Consider the following 12,063-nt stretch of genomic DNA (forward strand, 5'->3'; position numbering starts at 1 on the left):
GCTTGTTACTCAGCAGGTTTACTTCGCTGACAGCAATTTAAAGCCAGGGACTACAGTGTATTAGAATACAACTATTTTGATGGAATAAATACAAATCACATGTGAAAGCATAGCTGGCGCCTAAATACAAATCAAATGTGAAAGCATAGCCGGCACCTCTGAGTATAAAACATTATGTTGCTGCTAAACTGGCTATAGATATTAGAATAAAACATGTTTGACAGTGAAAAAAGTCCTTAGGCAATGTAGCTAGCACCATGTCAAAGGGAGAATGAAACCATTTTTCTGTTACATATTGTTATTGATCACTGAGGCAAAATTTCTGTAAATAAAATACATTGACTGTGTCAGCCCCTCCTGCCTTATCTTTTACAAGCAGGCCACTGACAGCTCTCAAGAGCATGTGGTTTGGCACTTGAAAGCTTTGTAAGATGTCAAAGGAAATGTTGCACTGGAAAAAAGTCTTGGGAAACAGTACTAGAAAAAATAAAAAAGTGTCCATCTTCAAGAGTAATAACACATATACTGCATAGGTTTTCACTTCAGTTTTGATGAATGAACTGTTCTGTTCCATTTTGAAATTAGATAGGAAGCCATATAGCGTACCCTTGAATTATGATGCAACTTTTAACTTTAAGCTTGGCTTAGCAGTATGACTTCACTGTCTCAAGAAGACAGTGAATAGCTTATTGCCCATTTGGTGGCCACTATTTTTAATAACATTTAATTATTATTCTATTAGATTTGGGTGTTAGAATCAGAACTTGTCATAAGCAGGTATCCATCTTGGCGCACAGAAAAAGGTATTAAATACATATTAACAGAGGGGATAGCTATGGAGAGATGAGATGTGTGTATGTGGAGAGAGAGATGGAGACTGCGAGACTCAGAGATCACTTTATGGGACCAGAACTAGCAGGGTTGCAGGTCAGGAGAAAGAGCAACTTGTTGGGACCAGGAGAGGACCTTTCTCCCTGAAGAGGATAAAATAAAAGTAAACAAACTCTCTGAAAGGCAAATGTAACTCCCTAAACTAAGGATGTGGCTTTAACATGTTTATTTTAAAATGTTCAGTTTTTAACAGACCTCTGAAAGTCACATGGAGTTACAATGTGTTTCGTTGTCAGACATACCACTAGAATTTTTGTGGTTAATTAGCAGGTGATATTACCAGAAGGAAGGTTTTAGTGGTCTTTTTTTTTTTTTTACCATAAGTGAGCCAGAGATGTTGACATAAGATATCTTTTATACTTTTTTACCAGGTACTTTAAAAAATGTTGTTACTATATGTTATTAAAAAGAAATTAAAGCATGTTCATGTTGTGTTTGCCTTAAATAAATAAAATTGCAATGTAGTTCTAAGATCAATGATAAAATAAAAATTCAATGCTTCCTATTTCCTAATTTTGACATATTCACCACCTGACCTGAAAAAAAAAAAAAGGTTTCCTATAGCTCATTATATTCAAACTGTAAAGCAATCTATTTTCCATGTTGTTCATGAACACTATTCTAAAAAAGCTTACAGGTTAAAGTATTGTCTTCTTTCAAAATATCTTTTCAGTTATATTTAAATTATACATATTTTTTATTACATAGTCACCAAAATGACTAACATAATATGAGTTAGAAATTTTCAGGGAACATTTCTTATCTCATCTTTTACTTCCTTCTCTTCTCTTATGCCTAGAAAAGCTTCTGGATAATGCTCTGCTTTTTCCAGGCAAATTTTCTGTTGAAATCACTGTGAGGTTTTCCCAATGAAGGAATTCGTTACGAAGTTGAACATGTGGCTTAAATGGGCCAGGCCCTCAGTTGCTACAAACTTATTTTCCAAAGACTGAATTTAGTTGGCTCCAAAACTATCTCAAATTCAAATAAATGGATCTGACAATGAACATTTGTACTTGCATAGGCAGGTTTTTGGTTTTACCTCTCTAGCACAATGAGAAATTACTGCCAGCTGATGCCTGTTTATTTATACTGACCAAGGGGACGGTTTGAAATATAATTGCTCCATATCAGCATACAAATGGTCATATCGTTGTAACTGGCACCAAGAGGCATTTTTGTTAGCCAATTCATGAGGAAGATTACAGGCAGGAAAAAAAATAAACAAACCAAAAATTAAATTATGTGACTTTAATTTTGTTGCTTTGTTCCTTTGGGATATAATGAAAACATAGACACGGTAGCAGTGAATAAAACTTCTACTGTTTCTATTTACTCTACACACATTTCTGTGAATAAATCCAAATTTAGAGCTCATGGTCTGCAGTTTGACATAAATGGGAAGTGTTGGGATTTAGCATGTATATAAAAGGTTACATCAGATTATCAGGCTGTCTTTGTATTTCTCAACAGCAGCACTTGTATCTTTGTTAGCATTGGCCATTTTTTTGGTGAAAAGGAGCCCTTCAGAAGACTATGCAGATATAGCTTATTTTAAAGAAATTATTCCAAGCTAACATAAAGACAACAAATCAAGACATGCAAGGAGATGGAAAGATGATTTACCAAAGTTTGGTTGTATTTGACAAAACCAGTAAATTTTTGATAATTCATTTTCTAAGCAAAGAAAATGTCATATATTTATGAGTTCACTGGAAGAACTTTTAGTTAAACTGGACTTCAGAAGAGTGAACATGGTAGAAGGGAGAAGGCACCGGAAAAGAAGAAACATGTATGCATACACTACTTTGGAAAGCTTTGTAAAGTTTGTTATTGGGACTGAGTTGATTCAAAATTTCACAAAAGACTTTTCCACAGAAAGTAGGAAAGTAACAATAAAATAAAGATGAAAGTTATAATCAGTTCTTCATGCAACTCCACGAAGAAGAACTGGATGACCTAGTGAACTGGAATAATTTAAACAATATGACATTCCATATGATAAAGTACATGGTCATGCATGTACGGAATATGTGTTTTAATTTGTGGAAGGTTTGCTGTGAGCTAACAACATGATTTAGCTCTGAAAATGGAGACAGTAGGTATTGCACAGAGGCTTTTCCACTAGAGAAGGTAGAGCATGATACTGGGTTCAGCTCAGAAGAGTGATGTGTGCAGTTCTGCTCCTCCACGTTCTAGAAGAAATTCAGACTTCTGCATGTATAGAAATAGTCTATTGGCTGGTTACTAATTTGGAGACCTCATATTATGAGAGGAGGGTAGAACAGCTTTTCTTAATTATGGCAGTAAAATGAAAGCTTAGGAAATATTTTTTCTCTCTGTAAAGAGCTCATGAAGTTAAACACTAGGGAGTAAAGAGATTACTATTTCAGCTGAAAAGCAGTATTTGGCATGTGAACAAAGGTAAGAAAAGTGGTCATGAATAAGTCTAGGGTGGAAATTAGTAGAAAGGTTTTTAACTGTCATATGAGTGAGGTTTGGACCAGTGTGAGCCAAAAATGCCTAAATAATTTTAAGATGGTCTTGAAAATACATAAAAAGGGCTGCGTGGAAACTGCGCTGTGTGATTTACTTGAAAAGGAAGAAGTGTGTTTGACATACTGGGTGGCTCTTTTGGATTCTTGTTATGAACTTCTATTAGGAACTTAGTGCTTCTGGAGTTGTGCATCCTAAATAACTAGTCCCATCAGATTGCTTACAACTTCAGTAACTAAACACTGGCTTTCCAGGTAATAAATGGCAGCGTGTTTGCCTGAAATTGACAGGAAGTCAAATGTGTTTTACAATGTATCCATGTTCACAGTAGAACCTCAGCAAGAAAACTGCTTACCTTAGGTGACACCTTCTTTGCAAGTCATTGACTTTTACGTTAGAGCTCTGTAGTGTCTGTCTTGATAACTTTTTGTTTAACATTTAATGAATATCTCTTTGAAGTCAATGCTTTGTTTAGGAATGAATATGAAACTATTGTACAAAGTATATTGGCACATATGGACTATAAATTTCAATTTTGTACTTTGCTCAAGCAGCATAGTTTTCATCCTCACACCCAGTTAAAGATGTAACTTCTGTATAGATTTCTTTACTGAATAGACCTAGATTATAATACTTGAGAGGATTAGAGGATTTTTAATTATGTACATTATCCAAAAGGTGATGTATACATACAGTAATATCCTTTGGGGCAAAGAAAGTTTTACCCAGCAAGGTGAAATTATCTTGATCTTTTAGAGAGTAGGCTACTTATTTTAGGTGATGTGCTTAATTAACGCTTAGCTATAGAATTTGGTTGACCTCTTTAGGTGCATATGTAACAAAGAGAATTACAAAAGAATTTTAAATTCCTTCATCTTCATCTTTATGAATACAGCACCAAGTTAACAGTTCTTTAGCAATATTATTTAATAAATATTTCAAGGTCTCTTGAATCAGCTGTTCTAGCTGATTCCTTAGAGTGGCTTTCATACTACTCAAAAGCAGTTTATATTTTTCTCTATGAAGAAGTGTGCCGTAACACTTCAATACTCCACCTTAATTCACTTTTCATTTTGACTGAGTGTAAAGCATTTATAGTATCTCTCATTCCCTTTTCACTCCAGGTTCAAACAAATTGAAACGATCAAGCAAATAAAACAAAAATAAAAGAAAAAAAATTAGCAAAACATTAGTCACCCTAATATTTAGTTTATACATTACAATGATTGAAACCACTGTAATATATCTTTTTAAAAGTATAATCTAGCTGTACTAAAACAAACACTCTGAGTAAAAAACTATTGACAGATTTATGGTCAACACTAATGTTATCAGTTCTCTAATCAGATTACAGCTGCTGTGGACCCCATCTAATTCCATAATTAAGGGTCTTCAAAATCAATTTCTTCCAAACACATTGTGATGTCATAAGCATGGGTATTTTCTCCTGAATATTATATTTATGCCAGGATATATTCTATTCTATTCTATTCTATTCTATTCTATTCTATTCTATTCTATTCTATTCTATTCTATTCTATTCTATTCTATTCTATTCTATTCTATTCTATTCTATTCATACCAGGATATTATGGATATTTATTGTCTTAGAACAGTATGACTAAGGGGGCAGGATGTGAAAACAAGGTGGATTTTCCTGTTTGTACTAAAACTAAAAGCAGATTGAATTCACTGAATTTCAGTAGATGACATATAAATCAGTATTTTCTGACTAAATAATATAGGGTGAGTCTTCTAATAGCAATGGTTTCATGGTCTCAATGAGTCATAAAACTCCCTCTGAAAATCTGTAATACTAATTAAACATGGAGCAATAATTGTGTTTGTTAAAAGACTATAAACATGGCAAAAAAAAAGCTAAGTGAAGCCCAATGTCACCTAACTGCATAACATAAAAGTGAAACTAAATTTCCAGTGTATACTAAGTTACAAGGAGCATGCATCGCCATATGCTGACTTGCTTTTATGAGTTGACTTTTGATTGATGAAAGAGCACAGAAAATACTAGAAACAGACTCAGCTGTTACGGTTTAATTTCTCCTGAAGTAGTTAGTAATGTTTAAACCAAGGTTTAAACAAGGATGCCATCTGATCACATGGAATAGCTAATCTTCTCTGAATGACAATGTATACTGAAAGTGTAGTCCGGGAAGGTGCTAAATCATCAGGAAAAGCCTCCCAGAAACTTATGCTAAATAATTTTATCTTAATTTATTATGAAAAATCCAAGCTCACTGGTTCTTTGAATTTCTTAGTCCATAACTGTGGTAGAATGATCTGTTGTGCATGGGTGATACTGGAACACAAATACTTTGGAGAGTTGCCTCAGAAGGCTTAGGGAACCTTCCCTGTTGGTCTTCAGCTGTGCTCTTTTATTATCATTGTGAGTTTTTTGTTTCTAACCCACTTTAACTTTCCTTAAACAAAGGAAAGTCTATATGTTCTTAGTGCCAGTTGAGTTATTTAAGTAAGGAAGTTTGAGCCCAGATGTGAAAACTTAGGGGAAAAAAATTGATAGTCCCCAACAGAAAATAGGAATTATAGTTGTTTTCTTTTCTATGAGATGCTTTCTTCTAGGTCCCAGTTTGGCAGAATACTTATCCCATGCGTTATTTTAAGCAAAGAACTCGTTCTAATTGACTTCAGTGGGACTACTCCTTTGCTAAGGAGTCACATAGGTTTAAATATCTTACTGAATCAGACTTCTAAGTTTTGGAATTTTCACTGTCTGGATGGGAACTTGCTATTGGGTCATTGTTTTTACTACCATGGCAATAAAATTTGAAACCTCTCTGAACAGACTGAGATGGAGAGTTCCAAACTAAAAATGGAAATGTGTGATATTCAGTTATTGTTCATGCATTTTCCTCACACTCACAGCTCAAGTCTGGCAAGTAGTTATACAGGCATTTACCCTAGACATACATTTAACTGTGTATAAGAACTTATTAAGATATGGATGGTCCCAAGTAATCACTGTTTTAAATATATAAGCTAAGAATGAAAAGTTTCTACTAAGAGAAAAAAGCATGTGGAAACTCTGGACATGTTTTGTTGATGTGATATGCTTTGGAAGGTCTGTAACTTTCTTAGCATCAATTCCATTAGACACCTCTTCTAGTGCCAATGGGTGTGAGATTTCCTTTGTCTCTTTGTTATGGTTCAGACATGAACCAAAACTACATACAAACACACTACTGAGGATCAACTGAGCATTTTTTTACTAACTGTGCATGTATTCTATCTCAAACTGTAACATGTTAGCTTAATCCTCTTTCCATGAGTTTCTTTTGATATGTTTGACATTGTACTGGTGCTGCACAATTAGCCACTGTTGTTCACTTGAGGCAGAACAACTCCCAAATCTGTAAAAATGCAATCATATGCAAGAGCCCTTTGTTTAAAACAGAAATTTGGTATTTTTCCTAATGAACTTCTTGGGTTATGGAGTTCAATCAGGGTATGAAGGGACAACAGTGCTTTGTTTTATATCAGAATGTAGTGGCATAGGTGGAGCTGAAAAAGTATGCCTATATCCATCTGAAAAGCGTCTTCATAATGACCTCTTTTGGCAAGACTTTTCAATGGCAAGGGGTCCTTTTGGTCGTCTTGTTCAAAAAACCATCACTGCATGGTAAAGTTCCTTAATGTAGCTGGTATAAAGAGAAGACATAATTTGATGGTTCTCCTTTGAGCAGGGTGATTGAACTGAGCAATCTCCAGAGGTCCCTTCCAACCTCTACTCTTGCCTGAATCCATGAGTCAAAACTTATGTTTCAGTCACTTTGAAGGTGGGAGGATGGATCACCTTCAAGCATTGATTTCTTCTTTTCAGAAGACTGAGGGTTGCCTTTATTGGATGATGAGGACCAAAGGGATTGTTGTACACTGTATTTTCTTTCACTGATTTTATTTCGTGCAGTGTGTGTTCACAGATGCACAGCAAGGAAGACACTGCTCATCTGTATCTGTCAGTAGCAAAACACAGGCATATGCTAACAATCTCAATATCCAGGTCAACATACAGCAGTCACTAATAGTAACTAAATAGTACATAATCCATCCCTTTCAGGCTACAGAACAAGATTTAATAGAGAGTTAGTTTTTATAAGCACTTGAAATAGCAGTTGGTTAGTAAAACCCTATAAAACTGAGGTTTTATAGTTGTACAGTATATATGTATCTATTACACAGCTAATCTTGTCTGAATTTGTTTTTAACAATCAGTTAGTATTTACTGATTGTAGTGCACAATAACAGCGTAGTTAAAGTTATTACTGGAAACCCTAATTTGAAGTGAAACTGTAAGTTTCTCATTCAAAGTGTCTCTCAATCAAAAGTGTAGCATAACCAAAAAAAAGTAAAGAAAAAGTGCAATATATGCAAGATGTATACCGTAAACAAAACAAAATGAAACAAAACAAAACCCAAGCAAAGCCACTTGAGCACATTTATTCAATGAGATTTTCCAGTTTCATTCTAGTGATTATTCTCAGTGAGACAGCCACAATGCGTTTCTTGCTGCTTAAGCAGGAGCCACAACTCACAGGCTGTCTGTTCACTGAATTTTTTTCTGCACGTATGGAAAAGAGGGAAATGGCATTGCAAAGAACGACTGGATAACGTATTAAAACAAAACATCGTGACTACAGTATCCCTTCCTACCAGTTTCCTTTGCCAAAAGCTTTATGATATTTGAATGGTGTATGCTATTAAGGGAGGAAGGAGACATAAAGTTTCCACATAAAGTTTTTTTCTAAATGGACTAACTCAGCTACATGCAACTCCACTGTATATGCATGCAGTTGTTGAAGGGGATGCAGAGAGAGTGTTTTCTTGCAATACTTGCACCTTTGCTTTCAGTACTTTTCAATGGGAAAAATTAGTAATTAGTAACTGCTCATAGAACTGGTTTGCTGTGTGGTGCCAGAGATCAGGGTCCTTCTGAATTCTGTGTGGAAGTGAGGAGCAAAGGGCTCCTGTGGTCTCCTGAATGAAACTGAAAACTTCACATCGTTTAGATGGTGAATACAGATTATAATATAGCCCAACTGCCTTAAGTGGCTGATATTAAATATGTTTGGCTTTGTTAAGGTCTTAAAATCCAAGAATTTAATGAGGTACTTAAAACATGGCACGACTGGACTCTAGATTTTATTTTTGGCTGCAATGTAAATGTAGCAGTTTAGATGCCATTCAGGAACTGATTCCAGTTGCAGAAAGTTTGGAGACCTGAGGCATAAATGATCCTGTCTGGCTATTTATCTCACTACTTTCACAGAGCATGACGTTTCCAGTGTATAAAAATCTTTTCACTGTGAGAGTATTGCTTGATTGATAGAGCTGTAGTGGAGGGAAACAGTCACTTTATGAATGAAGAGAAGCAAGCAACTTGACTGCCCAAATAGATATCCAAATGTATATCCAGTCATCCAAATACTGAGTTGAATTCTATACACTAATGTATATATAACAAATGTGTTATATGTCATGTTGTATTAAATCCAATTGTTCCATTAAAAACTTTGAAGATAATATAGTTGTTAAAATAAACTCTTTTCAATGTTTTTGCACATCATTTAAAATGCAATAGCTAATAGAATTTTCTCATTATAAGGGACATGATTAATACTCTCTGAGATTAGGAGAACCTGCCTGATGAGTTGACTTTCTCTTTTCTTTTTTACATCTCCTTCCAGGCTCAGTAGCCTGGAGCAAGTTCAGTTAAACTTCCTTGTTTTCAATTTAAAACAGATTTACTTGTACTTTGCTTTGTCTGGAGGCCCTATATTTCTGGAAGAGTTGATTTTGGACATTTAAATATTCAAGAAAAAACAAAGTGTCAGAACTGCTGTGAAGTTAAATTCTATTTGGAAAAATAAATTTTATGTTACAATCAAAATTGTCATTAAAATGCACCTAGATCAGAGGTAAAACTGCTCCAGAGTTCTGTTTTACACAAAAAAAATTTTAACAGTTTGTATGTTAATTAGACCTTGAATGGTCTAAATAGTTTTTCTGAGGACTTAAAGTTTTTCTGCTGTCATCCATAATTATATTTTGTTTTTTCTTATGTGAGTATCTGATATACAATGAACTTTTCCAAGAAACAGTAGAACATCTTAAGAGTAATACCTAAAGCAGGGTAAATTGAAGAAAATATTCCAACATCAGTATAACTGTAAATGTCTAAAGAAGAAGGAAAAATAACATCAGATAATACCATAAAGCAAAGTAAATAACATATAGGTTGCAAATGAGATCTCGGACTCAGTTCTTGGGGTGGGGAGAACTAAAACTGGAATTCATGTCCTACTGGGAAAGTGAGACAGAAAGGTTGAAAATTGTTCCTTTCTAGAATGAAGATTAAAAGCTGACATTCTGAAAATCAATGCAAAATGATATAAAACACAGTTCTGTTGAATACTTTGTTTTCATTTTGACCTGTATTTCAACCCTTTCTAATATATAAGGATGCACTAACATATGTCATACATGGAGATAAAGTAAGGCCATAAACCTTCTACTTCAGTGCCTAAAATTAGACTTAGGTAGAGCAGAGGCACCTGAAAGAAAGAAAACAATCCAGGACATTATGCCATGATGTCTGCCTGGTCTTAAAAGCACCTATAACAAGACACTGAGCACCTGCCTGTGAGCTTATCTGCTCATATATATACAGAAGAATCCAGACCACTGGAGGTACTTTTTAAGCTTACAGCTGATTCCACTAAAAACCTTGATATGTAGCAGAAATGCTGGAATTCCTCATTTAAAAGGCTTGCTGTGACTGTCTTCAAGTGGCTAATAAAGCAGTGTGAAACCTGTCTTCTCCTGGTTCTTTCCAAGAAGCTTTGCATTTTTATTGTCAAAACAAGATGTTGCTGGCCATTTCTTCTTGTTCTGGACTGAAAGTTACCTCTCCTACAGGAACGGTGAACCAGCAAAGCATTATGAATACTATAGCTATAATACATAATGTATAACTGACTGCCAATCTTAATACTCTTTCTGTTAACTTAAATATAACATTTGTATTCTATTTCTATTATACTTTTTGCAGAAATTGTGCTCAAGTAGTACTCAAAAGATACTTCCCCATCGAGAAACTCTTTTCTGAATATTAATAATGTAAAAAAACCTGCAGAACAGTAGACAAGTTATATGGCAAGTTTAATAACCACTTTAAAATGTAATCTTCACTTAATTGTTGTAAATGTAGGCCTGCCAATCAAGATAAAAAAAAATATGCATAACTGCTAGGAAAGCCCCTGTAGGAATTTTAACTTGATGTTTGCACAATATGAAATGAAACCTGAGCTGAATTATGATTTTAAAGCTAGTATCTATTTTCATAATCTTGCAACAATGAAGAAACAAAATGCAGAGACAATACAGGAAGTGTTTGTCAGTAGATTCTCCACCTACTGCCATTTTCTTTGTGGCTGTCAATGTGGGAGAATCGTAGGTCTACTGCTGGGAAGTTCTACTAAAGATGTTAAGATTTATTATTTTTTACTTTAAGGCTGTTATTTAGTGGATCTTGTGATGAAGGAGGCATTTGAAGGCAGGTAACATTTGCGTGAAATCTTGAAATTTCACTTTCTAGACAGCCAATAAAAGTAGGTAACACAAACTGAGTTCGTGGGCATCTGTATGCATATCTCAATATTTTAGAAGTAAATCATAGCCAAAAAGTAAGAAATAATAAAAACTTGTAAAATTAGAATTTGAAGACATGGAAAGCTGAAATTGAATTGTGTTATGAATAGGAAATGGGTTCACCTTTATTGCTCTCTGATATACTGATAAATTCCACATAGAAGGTGTGATTACCTGTTACTTATAGAGCTTCTATACACTCATTTTCAGATTTTTTCTTGTATCACTTTAACATTTGGGGGCAGGCACATGTTTTGACAATGTGTTGTTTATCTGAGATAAGATTTAAGAATATATTTACAGCCTGAACAGAACTCTGAACCATCTTGGTGTTAGTTCTAAGAAAGAATAAGACTAAAATCTCTTAGTCCACATTTTCACACTTATGGAAAAAAGTTGATCTAGGGATAGATCTACTCTGAATGTGTTTGTAGAGTGAGCTGCTTTGATCACTGTTTCTCTTTAGGTAGAAGCATTTGACTGTAGTAACTGGTACATTGAATGTGGCACCATTCACTGATGTTTCTGGACTAGGAATAAAAAGTCCTCTGAATTTTAAAATTTACCATTTAGCCATTCCTGTATGTAAAAAGCAGTGATACAATGGAAGCACGCAACTAAACTTGCTCATGATAAGACTGAACGATTATTGTATTTTTGACTTAAAGAAAACATTCTAAAATTAGTCTTGAAAGTGCTCAGATCTGTTTTGTGACAGAATATTTACCTGATATATGTACCTAGAATAAGCTAAAATGGACAGTTAACAGCTGGGAATTTGCGGCGTTAAACATGCAAAGAAAAAATCCCCAGTTGTATATAAATGAAACAGATTTTATAAGTAACTCAAAGGTAGAGTATAATTTAACTGCTTTAATAAATCAGAAGATTCTAGCTTATCGCTTTGCCAAAAATGAATGTATAAAATAATTCTTTATCATCTGTCAGTGAAACATTGGTAGATACCTCCACTAAAATGGTATCTTAAGCTAA

The sequence above is a fragment of the Patagioenas fasciata genome, chromosome 1 (genome assembly GCF_037038585.1).
Source record: "Patagioenas fasciata isolate bPatFas1 chromosome 1, bPatFas1.hap1, whole genome shotgun sequence".
Lineage (NCBI taxonomy): Eukaryota > Metazoa > Chordata > Aves > Columbiformes > Columbidae > Patagioenas > Patagioenas fasciata.